Genomic DNA, 18042 nt, shown 5'->3' on the forward strand with positions numbered 1-18042 from the left:
GACACAATGGGAATTCACCAGAATCTAATGACGACCTTACTATAGACACGATGTAAGGTAGAAATGTGTCCATGCACTCCTTCAGCATCCACACTGGCAAAGGGTCAAATGAACAAAATTTGTTTGGAGATGAGGAGATAAGTTTACGCACCGTATCAGCAGAAATAGCATCAAATTCAGAGAACTCAGCAACACCTGACGTTATTCCACTGGCTGTGTTATCTCCAGCACTACATGTCGAATTTGCTGATGAGGAAACTGATGAAATCAGGGTTTCACGTATTTTCACCACCTTCTGCTTGAAAAAAGTTGAAAATCTGTTAGACAGATCAATTGCTGAGATATGACATGGCAGAACCGATGGCTTTCTATTCAATAGAGAATTGAGGGCACGGAACATAGTCTTGGTGTCAGCATCACGCAATTGGTCCATGTAGAATGAAGACTTCTCTTTGCGAACAAGTTTGTCAAGGGTATGAATTTGCCCTAAGTACTTGGCGTAATCATCATCACTGCGACTTTTACGCCAAGATCGTTCAAGCCTGCGTCGGATACGTCTGGCACAATATATATTATCAGTATACCATGCTGGACGAGAACAATTTCTGCGCTTCCTTTCACCGGCCGGGCATAGGTCATCCAGTACTCTAGTGGTGGTAGAGTCGTAGAATTCAGCTTGATCACTGGGCGAGCTATCAAAAGGAAACTGTACGAAGGCTTCGGCAATCCTTGCATTAACTCATCCTTGTCCAGCATTCGAAAGTTACGAGAAACAGATATTTCATGCTGTGACTTGGGTGTAGCTACATCCAGAACACAACTCAAGAAATGGTGATCAGAGTACAATTTTTCATGGATTTGACATTTTTTCACAAATGACTTGTCATTGGCTCTCGAAATGATTAGATCAAGAGTGTGTCCACACTTTTGTGTTGGGCCATGTACATGCTGTTGGAGACCAGCTTCTTCAAGAGATGAGAGAAACTGAGTTACATCAGCGCCAGTATTAAGAAGGAAAAGCCGGACGACCTCAGATACGATGTGGAGAGACTTTATTCACCGAGCCCGAGAGAGCTCTAACTTGTTAACAACAGAGGGCGTTAATCATGTGTGCATACAAATGTACATCGTAAATGTATTCAACATAACCATAACATATGGCGTGACTGCCTTTTTCTTCTATTTTCAACACAACTGAAACTATCATAAATAAAGGGTTAACAATTATGCATCTAAACAAATCTATGAAATATGTGTCCTGTGGGTTAGTAATTAAGTAAGACCTGACCACAAATATATCTGTGCTTAGTCCACAAACAACACTACTTTAAACACAGTTGTCATACCTATATATGACTGTTATTTTATACTCACGAACTCTATGTCACTTGTTACTTGTACTACATTCATAAGCATATGGTTGCTGCCTAATTGTCAATTCGATATCAACTTCCTAATAAAGTTTCCAGTGATATGATATTGGAACTTCAAAAAATCTGTACCATCCAATATGCATATTATGTATAATTACTGTGGCTCCTTAAGATAAATCTCCGACATCTCATGTAGCCAGAAAAGAATAGTGAACACAACATACAAACAGTCAAAATACATATGTAAAATATCTATACAACATATCAACACCAATTAACTTTGCTGACATAGCATTATTAGATACAAAACTAATTATCATATAACAGTTGACAAATTGTACCTAATTACAAATCTTCCGTCATTCATTGTGACATATGACTAAAAACATAAAAACTCAACACTGCAACATGGATGTAGTATTGTACATCATTCAACCCTTCTGTTCCCTTTCTATAAAGATGGCTACGTCACCACTCTCTGTGAACAAAATAATTTCCCCTCCAAAACCTTAAACATCGGAATAATGGCATACACACAAGTAGTGCTGACTTAAATGTAATGCGCATTTTATGAAAGATAAAATGTCCCTGTAACAAGAAATCAGAGTAACCTATCACAAAGTACAAACTTGCATCCCAACAGGGATGAGGACCACTGCTGTGACTATCTCAGTTAGACTCATTGAGTTTCATTGTATACACTTACCAAATATAATTAGGCAAAACTCATTAATGATTTCCTCAAACAAGCAAAATTTACAGTGAACAACTGTACAACATTCCCTAACCCTCTACCGTCATGCATGCAGACTACCATCCTCTACTGCAGAGACCATGTCATAAAAATGACGAACTTACACCAGCTTGAAACAAAATGAATACTTAGAACTACACCTTACAGAAAACAATAAATCAAACAATCACACATGATTTTAACATGTTCCCAGTACAATGTACCATAATACATGAATTGAAGCATTACAATACGATAAATAATCAGCTTATGAGCAAACAGCAAATAGGGGTACACGAAAGGCTGTGAGTACTCAATAATTAAACTGATGAAGTGGTAGGCAACTGTCACATACAAAAACATGGCATAATCAACACCGTCACTGTTAAAATTAAACTAACCAATAATATTAAGGTACAGCACACAAATTTATGCAACAGTCCAATCACGCTCACTTTTGTAATGATTGGCAAAAATCACAAAATACAGGTACATGTAGTTGGTATTGGCCTCACGCACTGAAAAATCAAGGGTACATGATAAAAACCATCTGCATTGATGCACTGGGTACATACATGTATACACATCTGACAAACTAATTTCACTGACTGTTATATCCCCATTACAAATAACCATAAAAACATTCATGTTACCAATTTGATGATTGAATATTTTGTTTTCTCAAGAATGAATATTGATATGGTCTAACGCTGAATGAGCAAAACAGTTATAAAAAAAATATTGGAACAAATGTTAAACAATGTGACATGAGGAAAAACGGTACTCTACCACATATGCCCATGGGGGGGGGGTACACTTTATCCTGGGGAAAGGACATGGGGCAACTTAGGGAAAATTGTACCTGTACATGGGGAAACACTGTCTGGGGGGACAAGCCCGATCCCTCTCGGCAGGGTTAAATATGGCACAATGGGGTGCAATCCGAGTCCATAGGCGAGGGGTGGGGGACTAGGTCGGTGAACAATGGCCACATGCGGGACTGAGGGTGGGGGATGAGGTGGATGGATGTTCGTTCCATGGTCAGTTGAAGGGTGGAGACTGAGTTCGGCGCAACAAGATCCAAGATGAACGTCACGAGGAGTCAAGGGGTCTTCGCTTAGAAACGAGTGGAGACCATAGACTGGAGGCTCATCATCATAGGCCTGCAGAAGCATGTCGCATACAGGGCTGCGGTCAGGAGGAAGCGGATCGCTCACACTGACAAGGATGACCTGCTTCAGAGGGGGACCGTCATCGACGACCATGGAAAAGTCGACACTAGCCACAGGGATGGCATCAATCTCCCGGTAGATATCATCGCGAGCTGCGGGGCTCCCATCATCGTGCTGGAGGACGTCGTTGACATCGGGAATGGTGTCATCAGCAGGGAGTAAACCATCAACATCTAGATGGTGTCTGTTGACATCAGGGTTGCCGATGACGTCGTGGTGGGAATTATCAGCAGGGTGTGGTTGGCTGTTACTGATTAAACCACCATCTAGTGACTGATCATTGTGAACGGGTGACCTAATAGCCATCGTTATCTGAGGTGACAGAAAATTGTCCTCAGTACAACTGGAGGGCAGCAGGTCAGATTTGTCCCCTTGTTCGGCTGGATATGGTGAACTTCCACCACCTACGTTTTGACGATACATGTGTTGCGCAAAAGCCGGCGCATGCAAGTCTGCATAAGACATACTGTTGTGCGAAATAGCACCTCGCTCTGCACAGTCACGCAAATCACATAAATGACTGGAAGTGTCATTCACCTGTACATCAACACAGGAATCCATGACATCAGGACAGTCAAAATGGTCAGAGTGCTGGTCATCAACCAGAGTCTGGGAGAACTGCATCTGTACTTTAGACCTGTGCCCGGTATACGCATCATTATCAGAGCAAGGCTCAGTGCAAACCTCAGGCCCATCAGATCTAAGCTCACTGCAAGTCTTGTCAGAGCTAGGCTCAGTAAAGAACTCGGAGCGAGGCTGAGTAACAATCTGATCAAAGCTATGCTCAGTAGACATCTCACCTGCTCTGCTATACTCACTTGCATCAGTAAACATACCACCGTAAATATCATGATCAGTAAACATACCACCTGCAGAGCTTTGATCAGTACACATCTCATCTGCAGAGCTATGCTCAGTACACATCGCACCTGCAGAGCTATGCTCAGTAAACATCTCACCTGCAGAACTATGCTCAGAAAACATCTCACCTGTTGAGCTACGCTCAGTACACATCTCACCTGCGGAGCTATGCTCAGGACACATCTCACCTGCAGAACTATGCTCAGTAAACATCTCACCTGCAGAGCTATGTTCAGAAAACATCTCACCTGTTGAGCTACGCTTAGTACACATCTCACCTGTGGAGCTATGTTCAGTACACATCTCACCTGCAGAGCTATGCTCAGTACACATCTCACCTGCAGAGCTATGCTCAGTACACATCTCATCTGTAGAGCTATGCTCAGTACACATCTCACCTGCAGAGCTATGCTTAATACACATCTCACCTGTTGAGCTACGCTCAGCACACATCTCACCTGCAGAGTTATGCTCCGTAAACATCTCACCTGCAGAGCTATGTTCAGTACACATCTCACCTGCAGAACTATGCTCAGTAAACATCTCACCTGCAGAGCTAGGCTCAGTACAAATCTCACTTGCAGAACTATGCTCAGTACACATCTCACCTGTAGAGCTATGCTTAATACACATCTCACCTGTTGAGCTACGCTCAGCACACATCTCACCTGCAGAGTTATGCTCATCTGTACAGAATAGTTCATGCTTGTGACGCCTGTCTGCATGAGCAGACCTTGAACCATAATGGAATGTTGATCCATCTTCAAACAAGATCTGTTGTTTAGCTGGTCGAACAACAAGATCATACATTTCCAAAAACGGAAGTCCAGCCACGACATCAACATCCAAATCTCTGACCACTGCACCATTAATGCGAAACTGCTTGTCATTGAATGTGATGCACATGTCTGTGAAGCCTATTGTACCAGGCACTCTCATGCTATGACCATACTCATCAGCTGTAATGTCACACTCAGATAGCATATCAGCAAAAAACTAACTGATTAAATTAACTTCCAAACCACTACACACACTCACATGTACATCTCGGTTTCCTTGTTGGGCAAGAAAAAAGGGTGATTGTATGTATGATTGAGGCTTACTTCTACGGAATTCTGGCTTGCGCTCACGCTTGGGCGCTACTGGCTCATGCCACGTCGTCGGCATGTAACTGCGGCTACCGCTGGCCGAAATGCCCCCGGGCTCGGTGAAGCACCACTGCGTCGGTGCACGTAGACCCCGCATAACTTTGTATACGCGGGACTGGTCTAAACACGAAGAGCGTAACTGACGTTATCACAACACTTTTTGTTGAGCGCCCGACCTCTACTTTGAGAGCTGATTCCTCCTAGTTTGGGTAACTATGTCAAGTTCTCAGGATTGACGTCGAATCGAATCCCGACGCTGCCACCACGCCAGTATTAAGAAGGAAAAGCCGGACGACCTCAGATACGATGTGGAGAGACTTTATTCACCGAGCCCGAGAGAGCTCTAACTTGTTAACAACAGAGGGCGTTAATCATGTGTACATACAAATGTACATCGTACATGTATTCAACATAACCATAACATATGGCGCAGGCTTGTTAGGAATGTCTACATGCACGTTGAAGTCTCCAATTAACAGGAGTTTACCAGAACGTGTGGTCAGCTCTTTGACTAGCTCATCAAAATCTGAAAGGAAGTCACTTGTCTTCAGCCTGTTACGTATGGACGGTGGAGGTCTGTAGATCAGAACATAGCTCACCATTTTTGCAGGGTCAGTAACACAGACTAGTTCGTAAGTGTTGTGTTTAGGACCAATGTTGACAGTAGAGAGGTTAAGACCAGTTCTATAGATAACAGCGACTCCACCCCTATGGGTGCTATCTCTGTCACGTGATGCGTTGATAAAGGTATAGCCTGAGGGTGTGCTCTCACCAATCACAACTGGATCCTCACTCCTCAACCATGTCTCAGTCAGAAACATGATACATCAACATTGTTCTCCAGTATGTAGTCGAACAAAAGAACAGATTTATTTCTGAGCGAGTTACAGTTCCAGAGATGAACATTGAGTTTATCATACCTCTCCCTTTGAACAGATACCAGATTCTTGGTGTGTAATCTACCTTTATGGGAACGTACTGGTTCTCTACAAGCAGTTACTAGCACCGGAATTGTACTGTTATTCACTTGAGAGTATACATACTTTTGTTGCAGTCGACCATTTTGTGCTTCACAAGTGCCAGTCGTATTACGAATATGTCGTCCACCTCTCCTGCCTCTCATGTGACTTATACCTAACTCCATGATGCGAGCATAAGTATCCGGAGGTAGATGTTGTGTACCAAGGCTGTGGCGAAGAGAGTACAAGGCTTGCCTTATATAGCACACTTTCGAGCCATTGGTATGAGAGCCTGGCTTCACAGCACAAGGTATTGAAGAAGTGCACTCATCCATTGTCACACTATTCATCCAAGGTCAGAAAGAAATCCATCTATTGGAGTGGTCTTGCCAATGGTGTGTAGCAAACAGCAACTGTCCCTGCTTCATGCACTGTGCTAAGACAGTGTGTTAAAAGCAGTAGCCAAGCAACTCAAACCTGCATGAAAGTCATACCAATATTACTCCACAACCAATTGACCAATTGATGTTCAAAGTGTCCAGCCAGTGGACAGTTCCATGTAGAACCATCTGACACAAGATTAGAGGAAGGAAACAGTCAATGTCCCATAAAAATCAAACAATCACAGGAAGCAGAAATGGCAGCAGCACAACAGCGCCAAACACATCCTATCTTTCTTTAAAGAGGTCACACCAGCGTTGATCTAAAAATAGTATGGGTGTGTCAATTTCAGCGGTGACACGGGCTAGACGAGAGAGCGACCGAGAGAAAATACTTACGAGGGAGGTACCCTCCCTATCTGTCTTTGTTCATTTTTTTCACTGCAGTCGTATTCTTCCATCAGTCTTAACTACAACTTCCATACCACTATTCTTTGTCCCAGAATAAGTTTGGCATGCTTTATGCATGAGCGAATAATTTCCACACGACGTAAATAATTTGTCAATCGTTAGTTGATTTTAGCACAAACGAACTGCCATATGCACAGCGCTAATACATACGTATACAAACAAACACCAACAAACACTCAAACAAATCCTCATAATGCAAATAAACCAACTCAACACTTTTTTTCCCTTGATATTTATTGATTTCATTCAAATCATTCATAAATCGACCCATTCTGGGAGTAACATGAACAAAAAAGTTACAAATGGCAATTCGAAACACAAACAAATCCATTTGTCAATTTATACTACAAATAATCTCACTTGATAGATAACTCGATTGCAGACCAAACCTACTAGCAATTTCTTCACGAGAAAGTTTTGATATGTAGGGCCCTACCAAACCTATATCCCTTGAATATATTGGTTTGGATCATGTAACACCTTCTTACTTACAAGGGCATATACATTATAAAAAAAACACTTCGGAATAACGATTCTTCGGAATAAAGAACCTTCGGACTAAAGATCCTTCAGAATAACGAACTTTTGCAATAACGAAATGTAACCCCCTCCCCACATACACACACATACCCGAACCGATACCACCTGATGAAACGACTTCCCAATGTTGATACATAAGACATAATGGACCGTATGCAGAAAAGCAGCATCCGCCCGCACGCAAGCACCACTCCGAATTCATATACAAATCCGCCAAACAAACTCATCAAAGTGAAAGCTGCTGATAAAATAAAGATCCTTCAGAATAACGAACTTTTGCAATAACGAAATGTAACCCCCTCCCCACATACACACACATACCCGAACCGATACCACCTGATGAAACGACTTCCCAATGTTGATACATAAGACATAATGGACCGTATGCAGAAAAGCAGCATCCGCCCGCACGCAAGCACCACTCCGAATTCATATACAAATCCGCCAAACAAACTCATCAAAGTGAAAGCTGCTGATAAAATAAATATCAACGTTTCTGCCAGCAATAGCTTGCTAGGTATCCCTCCCCACGCGCAGCTAAAAAACACATACGCAAAAAGCTGACATAATAAACACATTCTTCCATCATACACACACACACACACACACACGCGCGCGCGCGCACAAACGGACACTAAATTATCATGTGCGCGCGCACATACACATTTCCTTGAAACCTCACCATGACTTTTTACATGGCATGTTTGCATGGTTGTAGCCATGTAAGTTATGTGTTGGTATTTCAATGACTATGTCCAGAACGATATTACCCAGCAAAATGTGCTTCGAGGGGGGGCGACAATCCTTGCCGCCAGCCCTCGTCAAGGATTGTCGCCCCAAGCCGGGGGCGACAATCCGTGTCGCAACAGACGATATTTCTGTGTCAGTCTGTCATTTTAATCTATGTCACTGTATGCAGAAAATGCAGGTACAGCCATGACTAGTAACTAGCAGCTACTAACTAGTACTCAGTAACTAGTACCAGGAATGTCGCTATCAAATAAGGCCTCCTGTCAGTGAATGAAAAAGAATTCATTGTGTTTTGTAATATTAACTTTACAATCATTTAGCGATACCTCCCCACCTAGTCCAGTCAAAATACGACAAAAAGTGGGTTAACCCACAACTAATTGCAACAGAAACGATTCCACTTGCATTTGACCCGGAAGAGCTATCAAAATAACATATTAAAAGTTCCCTAAAATTCGAGTGGTGGATCAGTGTCTAATTTGCATAAATTCAAAATGGCCGCCATACAACCTGTTTATGCCTATATCTCGGGATACGTAACCAATAGAAAGTAAATTCCGGTGTCTAAACCTATGTTTTTTAGGTCAAGGAATACAATTATGTTATCTGTAGCAACTTTCAAGCATCCCTTTATATAGTTTTTGCATATATTTGCATATAATTACATGCAAAATGGCCGCCATATTGCCTGTGCAAGCCCGTATCTTCGTATACCATTAATGTAGTACACTCAGGAATAAGTCGCTATATATCTGGACATAAAACCCACAAAAAATATATTCTGGTGTCTAAACCTATGTTTTTTAGGTCAGGGAATACAATTATGATATTAGCAGTAACTTTCAAGCTTCCCTTTATACATTTTTTGGAATATATTTGCATTCACTAAATGCAAAATGGCCGCCATAATTCCTCTACAGGCTTATATCTCTATCTGTAAAAGGTACCCAGTGGTGGTGTCTATGGTCTTAATTTACTGCTGAAAGTCACTGTTGTAGAAAACGTTCCAATCAGGAATAATTACCTATATTTCACTAAAAATTTGCATATATTTATACATAAATCTATTCAAATTAAGAGTAGCTTATATCCATAAGCTACTCTACAAAAGCTTCGTGAGTTTGGACATTTGTTTAGAGAATGTTCTTGTCATATCAGGATACCATGTCACTCACTCACTTTCTGAATAAAAGACCCAGGGGTCCAGCCCTCACTCGAGTATCTCAAGTTCACCTTCCATGCATTCTTACAGACTATTACTTGGGAGAGAGGAAATTGGAAGACTTTGGGAAGGGCCATTTCTACAAGCCTTTAGGGACCTCCATGGCCCAGGGAGGCATGATGTTCATATATTCATGACACTAGCGATAAATGCACCTAAAGTACTAAGTTTGTTGAAAATTTGACCATATGTTTTCAAAAAGAGGATCAAAAATCAAAAGTGGCCCCCAATAACTGGTCCCAGCCCCAAGGCATCCGCACCTATAGGTAATATTTAAGGTGCCTTTGGGCATCCTGTGGCCTGGGGTGGAGGGGGGGGGGGGGGTTGGGGTAGATGGTACCCGTGATATATATATATATATATATATATATATATATATATATATATATATACATACGAAGTATGGTGGCAATGCATTTCAGTTCAACAGTGCTATTTATTCAGACCAAATTTTCGACGGATACATTCATCTTCCTCAGGATCGACAATGACAATTGTGAAGAAAGACGAATGTTTGCGTCGAAAATTTGGTCTGACTAAATAGCACTGTTGGACTGAAATGCATTACCACCCTGATTCGTCATCTTTCTGTACTGGTACCAACACATTGATTACAAGTATCATTATATATATATATATATATATATATATATATATATATACTGACATCAAAGGACTTAACCACAACATGGCGGGGCGGTGCAAGGACAGTAAATCTATTGACAGCAAGTCTTGCATATATAGACGTGGCTGGTGTTGGGTAGCACCCCTTTAATCATCGAGCTTTCAGGCGAAAAGCCCTTCTTCAGGATTGTGTTGGTGCTGAGTGTGGTCTTGTAGTGTTGTCTGTACACAGACAACACTACAAGACCACACTCGATGATTAAAGGGGTGCTACCCAACACCAGCCACGTCTATATGTGCAAGATTTGCTGTCAATATATATATATATATATATATATATATATATATATATATATATATAATGTGTAATATTTCGAAAATAAGTTAAACTGTGAAAGTAAACTTAAATCTATATGCAATCTCCAAGATATTCAACTTTGTACATTATACCTAGCTCTGTTACACTTGGTTCTACTTTTGTGTGTGTGTGTGTGTGAGGGTGTGTGTGTGTGACGGGAGTTTTTTTTTTTTATAATAGATTCCTTAATTTCGGGGTTCTGGGACCTTTCGGAATATGGTGTCTATTTGAACACCTTGAAAGCCTATCATCCTTGGGATGCTACTTGCCTAGTTTGTTGAAAATCTGTCATTACATGGGTTTTTTTTAAAGAGAACCTAGCTGGAAATGGTTTTTGAAAATGTATGCATGACCGACGACCGGACAGTAGAATATAAATGATGGCTATTTGCAATATTAGCTTGAATCTTTTTTGCTGTCTTGAACCTTTGGCTAAGATGAGTTTAAAATCTAATGGATCAAAGTCACTTGATTTCAAGAAAACTTTCGTTTCCTGTACATCATTTTCATTTTCTAGCTTGTGATAATACAGATACTAAGGTATGTAATGTGATCTCTCAAAATAGAAACACGAGTATACAAAACTATAGCTTACACTCACAGTGTTTTATGTGTTTACCACAAATTCTGGACTAGGATGGTGTGAAATTGCAGTTGATTAATTTAAAGCAAACAGGATCTCGGCTCTATTTCATACTGAAGCGTGGTAAGTCTCACGTTTGTTGTAAACTGTGTCGATGTCTTTCGAGAATGCTTCTTATTCCTAGTCACCAATTAGAACAGCATAATCTCACTCCTCACATATTTTAGAAATACAACATTACAAGTGTCTGATATATAATGGCCCGCATCTGACGCTGGTATGGGTTGTGTGCAGTCAAATCTGCTTGCCCTGCAACTATACACTGCCAGTTGCTAACATCCTGTCTTGCAGTTGCATCAGACTTTCTTCAGGAGTTCTTAATAGCTGCACTGTGTCTGTAGTGATCAGAACATATTTTTGATTAAACATCTTCCTAAAATCGTCCCAATTCCAATGATTGTATGTCATTTCCCTTCCACTGTTTAACTTGAAGAAAAGCTGGAGGGAAGGGACCTTTTGGAAGGGTTAGGAACAGAAAATGATGTTATGTATTTTGTTTTTTATCTGACTTAAGACTGCTTTTTCGCCAGCAAAATTGAATTCAGCCTTCATGCTGCTCGCATTTCTAAAAAACAACAACTGTGTGTTGGTGAAAATGTTATTAGTGCGAAGCCTCAATGCAATAGGAAACATTTCTTTTAATAAAGCTGCAGATACAACATGAAAAATGGTGAAAGTAAGACGTATAAGAATTTATATGTGTTGTATGAGCTTGAAGCCAATGAGAAGGATGCTGTTTGTATTGATCGACTGATGAATCCAGAGTACTAGTAATAGAAATGTTAAGGCATTTCCTTTTTTTTTCTTTTTCTTTGTATCTGGCTGTAAATCACAATGTTTTACATTTTCAGTGAGTCACTGGGTGAAACCGTGCAAAAATATGACAAAATCCACTTCCATACAAATTATCACGGTCATATGTTGCTCATTGATAAACATGCCTTTACCAAAAGTTTTGCAACAAAGGACACAAGTATCAACTAAACATGGATGTAAATCATCGTAGGTAAGAAAAAAGATGTTTGAAAAAAAAAAAAACCTGCTGAATGATTTAAGACCAATTTTTGTGTACCGTAAGCACACTTTGAAAGCTATATGAGATATGTCCAAACTCATTAAACTTTTGTAGAGTAGCTTATGGATAATCATGAACTTGATGACATGCCCCCCCCCCCCTTGGCAAAAAAAAAAGAGAGAAGAAATAAAGAATTGCAACATAGACACAAGTAATAAGCAGTAAACATGAGGGCAAATTACAAAACATAATACATTAGATATCATGCAATCATGAAATATTTTAACGATTCCTACTACATAATTTTAGACTTTAATATTTGTGTACCTATTGAGCACACTTTGGAAGATAAGTTGAATCTACAGTTAATAAAGATATGTTCTATTCGATGCTACTTACAGTTGTTCTCTGTTTTGAGGCTGTATCTCAAGAAAATGTGAGTACAATGTAATACAATACTTTTAATAAATGCAAGAATATACACACTAGGTGTAGGATAATCATCAAGGTTTTAAATGGTATAACAATTTTCCCTTGATATCGTGGATGAGACATTACAGTACAATCAACCTTCTGCAGCTTGTATTCGTATATCTGAAATCATATTCACGGTAGTAATTTGAATAGATTTATGTATAAATATATGCAAATTTTTAGTGAAATATAGGTAACTATTGCTGAGTGGAACGTATTCTACATCAGTGATTCTCAGTAGTAAAATTAAGACCACAGACACCATCACTAGGTACCTTTTACAGATAGAAATATAAGCCTGTAGTGGCACTACGGCGGTCATTTTGCATTTAATTGAATGGAAATATATGCAAAAAAATGTATAAAGGGAAGTTTGAAAGTTACTGCTTATATCATAATTGTATTCCCTGACCTAAAAAACATCTATAGGTTTAGACACCAGAATTTATTTTCTGCGGTTTTATGTCCAGATATATAGCGACTTATTCCTGAGTGTACTACATTAATGATATACGAAGATACGGGCTTGCGCAGGCAATATGGCGACCATTTTGCATGTAATTATATGCAAATATATGCAAAAACTATATAAAAGGATGTTTGAAAGTTGCTATACATAACATATTTGTATTCCTTGACCTAAAAAACATAGGATTAGACACCGGAATTTACTTTCTGTGGGTTACATATCCCCAGATATAGGCATAAATAGGTTGTACGGCGGCCATCTTGAATTTATGCAAATTAGACACTGATCCACCACTCGAATTTTAGGGAACTTTTAATATGTTATTTTGATAGCTCTTCCGGGTCAAATGCAAGTGGAATCGTTTCTGTTGCAATTAGTTGTGGGTCATTTCATATTTTGACTGGACTAACCGTAAAACAAGCCGAGCTGTATTCCACAGAAATCACTGAGCAAGGCAAAGCCGGGTTTATTGTCAGCAGCAGCAGGGAAAACAGCAAGCACTGTGACTGGCAGCAAGACAAATCTTAGCAGCAAGGCAAACTTTCCTGAGGCTGTGTGAGCAGGGCAAGGAGTCAACCTTTTATAAGTAGGACTTACTGTTCCTCTATGAACAAATCATGTAGAAGTGAGAACCAAGGCAGTGTAGGACCTCTTGGGAATTATCAGTTGACCCTGCGCTCTATTTCACCCATTTGTTTGTTTGTTTGTTTGCAAACATTTAGAGATAAGGTTGAACAATGGCAAGGCATAGAATTTGAAGTTCTCCAATCTATTGGAAATGCATGTACAGCCCATGCACTGGCACTGACTTGGGTTAGGTTTCCATGAGACGTACACTGGCATACGTGTGTACAGTCTAGATGCAAACAAGTCTATATAACATGTTTACGATATCTTTGTACTACGTCTCTGAATATGCCTCTGTCTATGATCTACTTGATGTTGTCGTTCAATTTCATTCATTCATTCACTTTTTCATTTCCGACAGAAGCATATAACTATTTTACATAAATTGAATTAATTTCATCATACAAAATAAAGGATAAGTTTACAAAATATTGTAAGTATACGGAAATGCTGGAAAGGGGGAGTAATGCTGAAAAGCAGTGCTTGTAGGGTGCATTCTCTCCACATGTAATACACACAAAGTGATTGACTGATATACATAGAATGTGGAAAAAAACAAACTAAGACACGGAGACCTATAACTAACCCAACTAACCCGAAACAAGTTAAAACCCTGAAAATATCCCTACATTAAATCCGTTGTCATGCCGGAAGATGTGTGTGTGTGTGTGTATGTAAGAGAGAGAGAGAGAGACAGAGAGGGAGAGAGGGAGGCGTATTATGTGAAGTGAAGACAAAAGACAAAAGATAGAAGAAGACTATAACAAGACGAGAGGTACTGAGTAGTCAGACCTGGTAGTGGATGGATGGCGCCGCTCAGCTGTGATTATAACAGAATAAGTTTCCAATTCCTTACCACCATTAACTCTTTCTTTGCCAATGAGTCAAATGCATGGGTTCATGTCTGTAGCACTTCAACCTTCTCCGCTTGCATCTATGCGGTTTTCTACAGTGGGCTTATCTTGAAAGAAGAGGAGGCATTTATAACCTGGCTACCATACTAGCTTGTCTGAGCGGTACGAGCATAGGCCTATGAAAGTGCGCTCTGTTTAGCTATAAGGATGCAATTGTGTCTGATCCCAGTGTTCTGTAATGCAGAGGGCCAATTGGGCAGCTGGGAAAGACGCTATCATTTTCCCAGTAACCCTTGTTCCATACCATCTTGTATATAAAATACCTATTGCAATTAAGCAACTGCGAGAATATTACGTCAACTTTCTTGTCAGGCAGCGTAACTGTCATCTTTGTAGAATCGATCTCAAATCCAAAGAAATCAATTTTCTGAAAAGGTTCAAAAGATACCCTTTTTCAGGGTAAATTATAAATCCCAATTTTGATAGGCGGTTTGAAGTATCAATTATTGCATGTTCTGTGTCTTGTTTACTTTTGGTCGCAATGAAGCTGTCATCGAGATTAGGCTGAGACTGTGGCCTGCCTTCTTAAGAGGTCACTGAGATTGACTAAAGCCATGTATACTCTTATATTAAGAAAAGTAATGGCTGTGGAGATGCCATCCATTTTGAAGTGGTAGGAGCTGGGTAATGTTGTTGAGTTCGTGTACCAACATTCTTTTTTTCATTCTGGTGAAAATTGTCGAGGGTTTTGTATTTCCGTACGATTTTGGCTGTCTCAGTAGAATTCCTCTTGTAAGTATATAGAGATTTTTCCCCTTAAGGGTGGAAATTTGCAAGGATCAATTTCAAATTTGTATCCTTACACTTCTTCTAGTATAGATGAATCACATAAGCTACGGTCACTGTTCGTACGAATTCTGGAGTCAAAATCGTAAGATGGCCGTAAGTCTGACGAAAGAATAACTCAAGACATTCCTAAGAAAACATACGAATTCCGGGGCTATTGTATAACTGCAAATCATTTCGTTTCTATAAAAGGTCTTAAGTTCTTCTTGCGAATTAAGCAGCATTGGTACGAAATTCGTAAGAAGGTCGTAAGAATCTGTGCCCCATCTACGAATCTCTACGAACTCTAGAATTCGTACGAACAGTGGCATTCGTACGAACGCATCGTTCGTACGACCGTAGCTTTACTCTGATGCCCCAAGATTGCAACTCATGATTGGTGTTTGATAAGGATGTCGATTTGGGGTGTGGTGTGTTTTCATCACACCGACTGTGGCCTTTAATTGGTCGTGCATTTCCTTCACTTGTTTCCCAAAATCATTAGCGAACATGTACTTTGTTGGTAGATTTGTATAGATGCTGAAAATTAGCATTCAGGCCAGGCTTAATCAGCTATTTCCGCAACAATTACTGTATTATAATAATGTTTAAGCTGAAATTGGCATCACATAATAATGCTATAGGGCATCTGAAAGCTCCTCCGTCATATTGTTTGGTTCAAGTACTTGTGGCAGTGCACACAACCCTTTGGTCAGTGACTTTTGCAAAGCCTGAAGCTTGAGATCCCGCCTCTGAAGACAAAACCAAGTTGTCAAAATGGAGGAGTTAACTCCGGTACTTCCAACGACTCACACTAGTTCACAGGGCACGTGTATTCATTGGCTGCATTGTCGAGTGAATTCTCTTTTATTTTTCCCCATCATGTAGGTGATAGTTTGAGCTATTTCATCATCCAGTATGACTCTGACTGAAGATATGACAGCATTCTTTAATAGCAGCGAGTGTTGGTACTTTAGTCTAAGCCTCAGGGGGCTGGTCATGAGTGTTAGAAAGGTGGCGATGTTTTCACTCTCGGTTTCCCGTTCAGGGTTGTTTTGCTACTCCTCGAGAGGAGAGTTCCCATACTTAGAATCGGAGATGACATGTTCACACTCAGGGGAATTAGGGTTAGCTGCAGATGGTAGCGCTTTTAAGTTTTTAAGCTGTCGAACTTGTCAATGCGAGAATAATGGACATCACATCATCAATTGTTTAGCTCAGTTTTGACTTTATAATTTAGGAGTCGGAAAGTTTGTCTTGCAGCTCAGTTTTGTCTTAATATTGCCAGTCACAGTGCTTTCTGTTTTCTCCGCTGACAATGAACTCGGTGTTGCCTTGCTCAGTGATTTCTGAACAATACAGCTCGGCTTGCTTTACAGTGGGGAGGTATCGCCGTTAAATTATGACAGGACGACTTTTCTTTGCTCTGTGTACCTGTAGAACGAGCCCTGATAGCACAGACTGGTAAGAATCACGCCAAATTTACGTCTTCTTTACGTCAAGACAGACGTCATATTGACGTCATATATTTACGTCTTATAGTCGACATTTTGCACCAGCCCAAGACGTAAAATAAGACGTCATATTTTACGTCTTACAGTCGACAGTTTGCACCAGCACAAGACGTAAAATAAGAAGTCATATTCTGACGTCTTAGTGACGTCTCATTGGTTCAAAAATGCCCAGAATTTTGCGTTCACACCGGTAAAATCACGTCATATTCACGTCTCTTTTTTTTTGTCGTGTTGCCGTGATATGGACGTCATTGATGTCTTTTCTACGTCTTCATGGATGCCACAGTTAAGTCAGATATTTACGTCTTTAAGACGTCAGTTTGCACAAACACAAGACGTAAAATAACATGCCATATTTTTAAGACTTTATGACGTCTTATTGTTAAATAAAACGTCTTTATGGCGTCTTTACGAGTCATATCTATATTTCTTTACGTCTTATTTTGACGTCTTTCAAGGTCAAATTTGGATGTCTTTTGTATGTCGAAAACACGTCATATTCACGTGATTTATTTACGTCTTTTTGACGACAGTTTGCACCAGCGCAAGACGTAAAAGTACGACATCATATTTTGACGTCTTTTTTATGTCTTCTAGTGTGTCACGTCATATTTACGACTAATATCATATCGTGCTCCTTAACTAGATGTATAGTGCACAACCAATGAAGTTGTAAACAAGTCAGCATATTATTTGATATGTATATGACATATCCTACACACCCTATTTAGTCCATGGGCCAAGACCCGAGAAATGGGTTATTGGTACCACCTGAGGTGGCAAGTTCTGGTTGTGCATTTTGAAATGGCATATATCTAAGGATTTTTTTTTTTGTTGCTATGATAGCATTTCCAGAGTAGTAGCTTAGTCATAGCTTTCAGCCATTGACCCGAACAATACCAAATATTTTTTTGACGCTCCGTGACCAAAGACAGGCACAGTTTGCCCCTTGATAATTTCCAGATTTTTC

Source organism: Diadema antillarum, unplaced genomic scaffold, assembly GCF_040938485.1.
Source record: "Diadema antillarum isolate AM-2024a unplaced genomic scaffold, OU_Dant_1.0 seq00001761_RagTag, whole genome shotgun sequence".
Classification (NCBI taxonomy): domain Eukaryota; kingdom Metazoa; phylum Echinodermata; class Echinoidea; order Diadematoida; family Diadematidae; genus Diadema; species Diadema antillarum.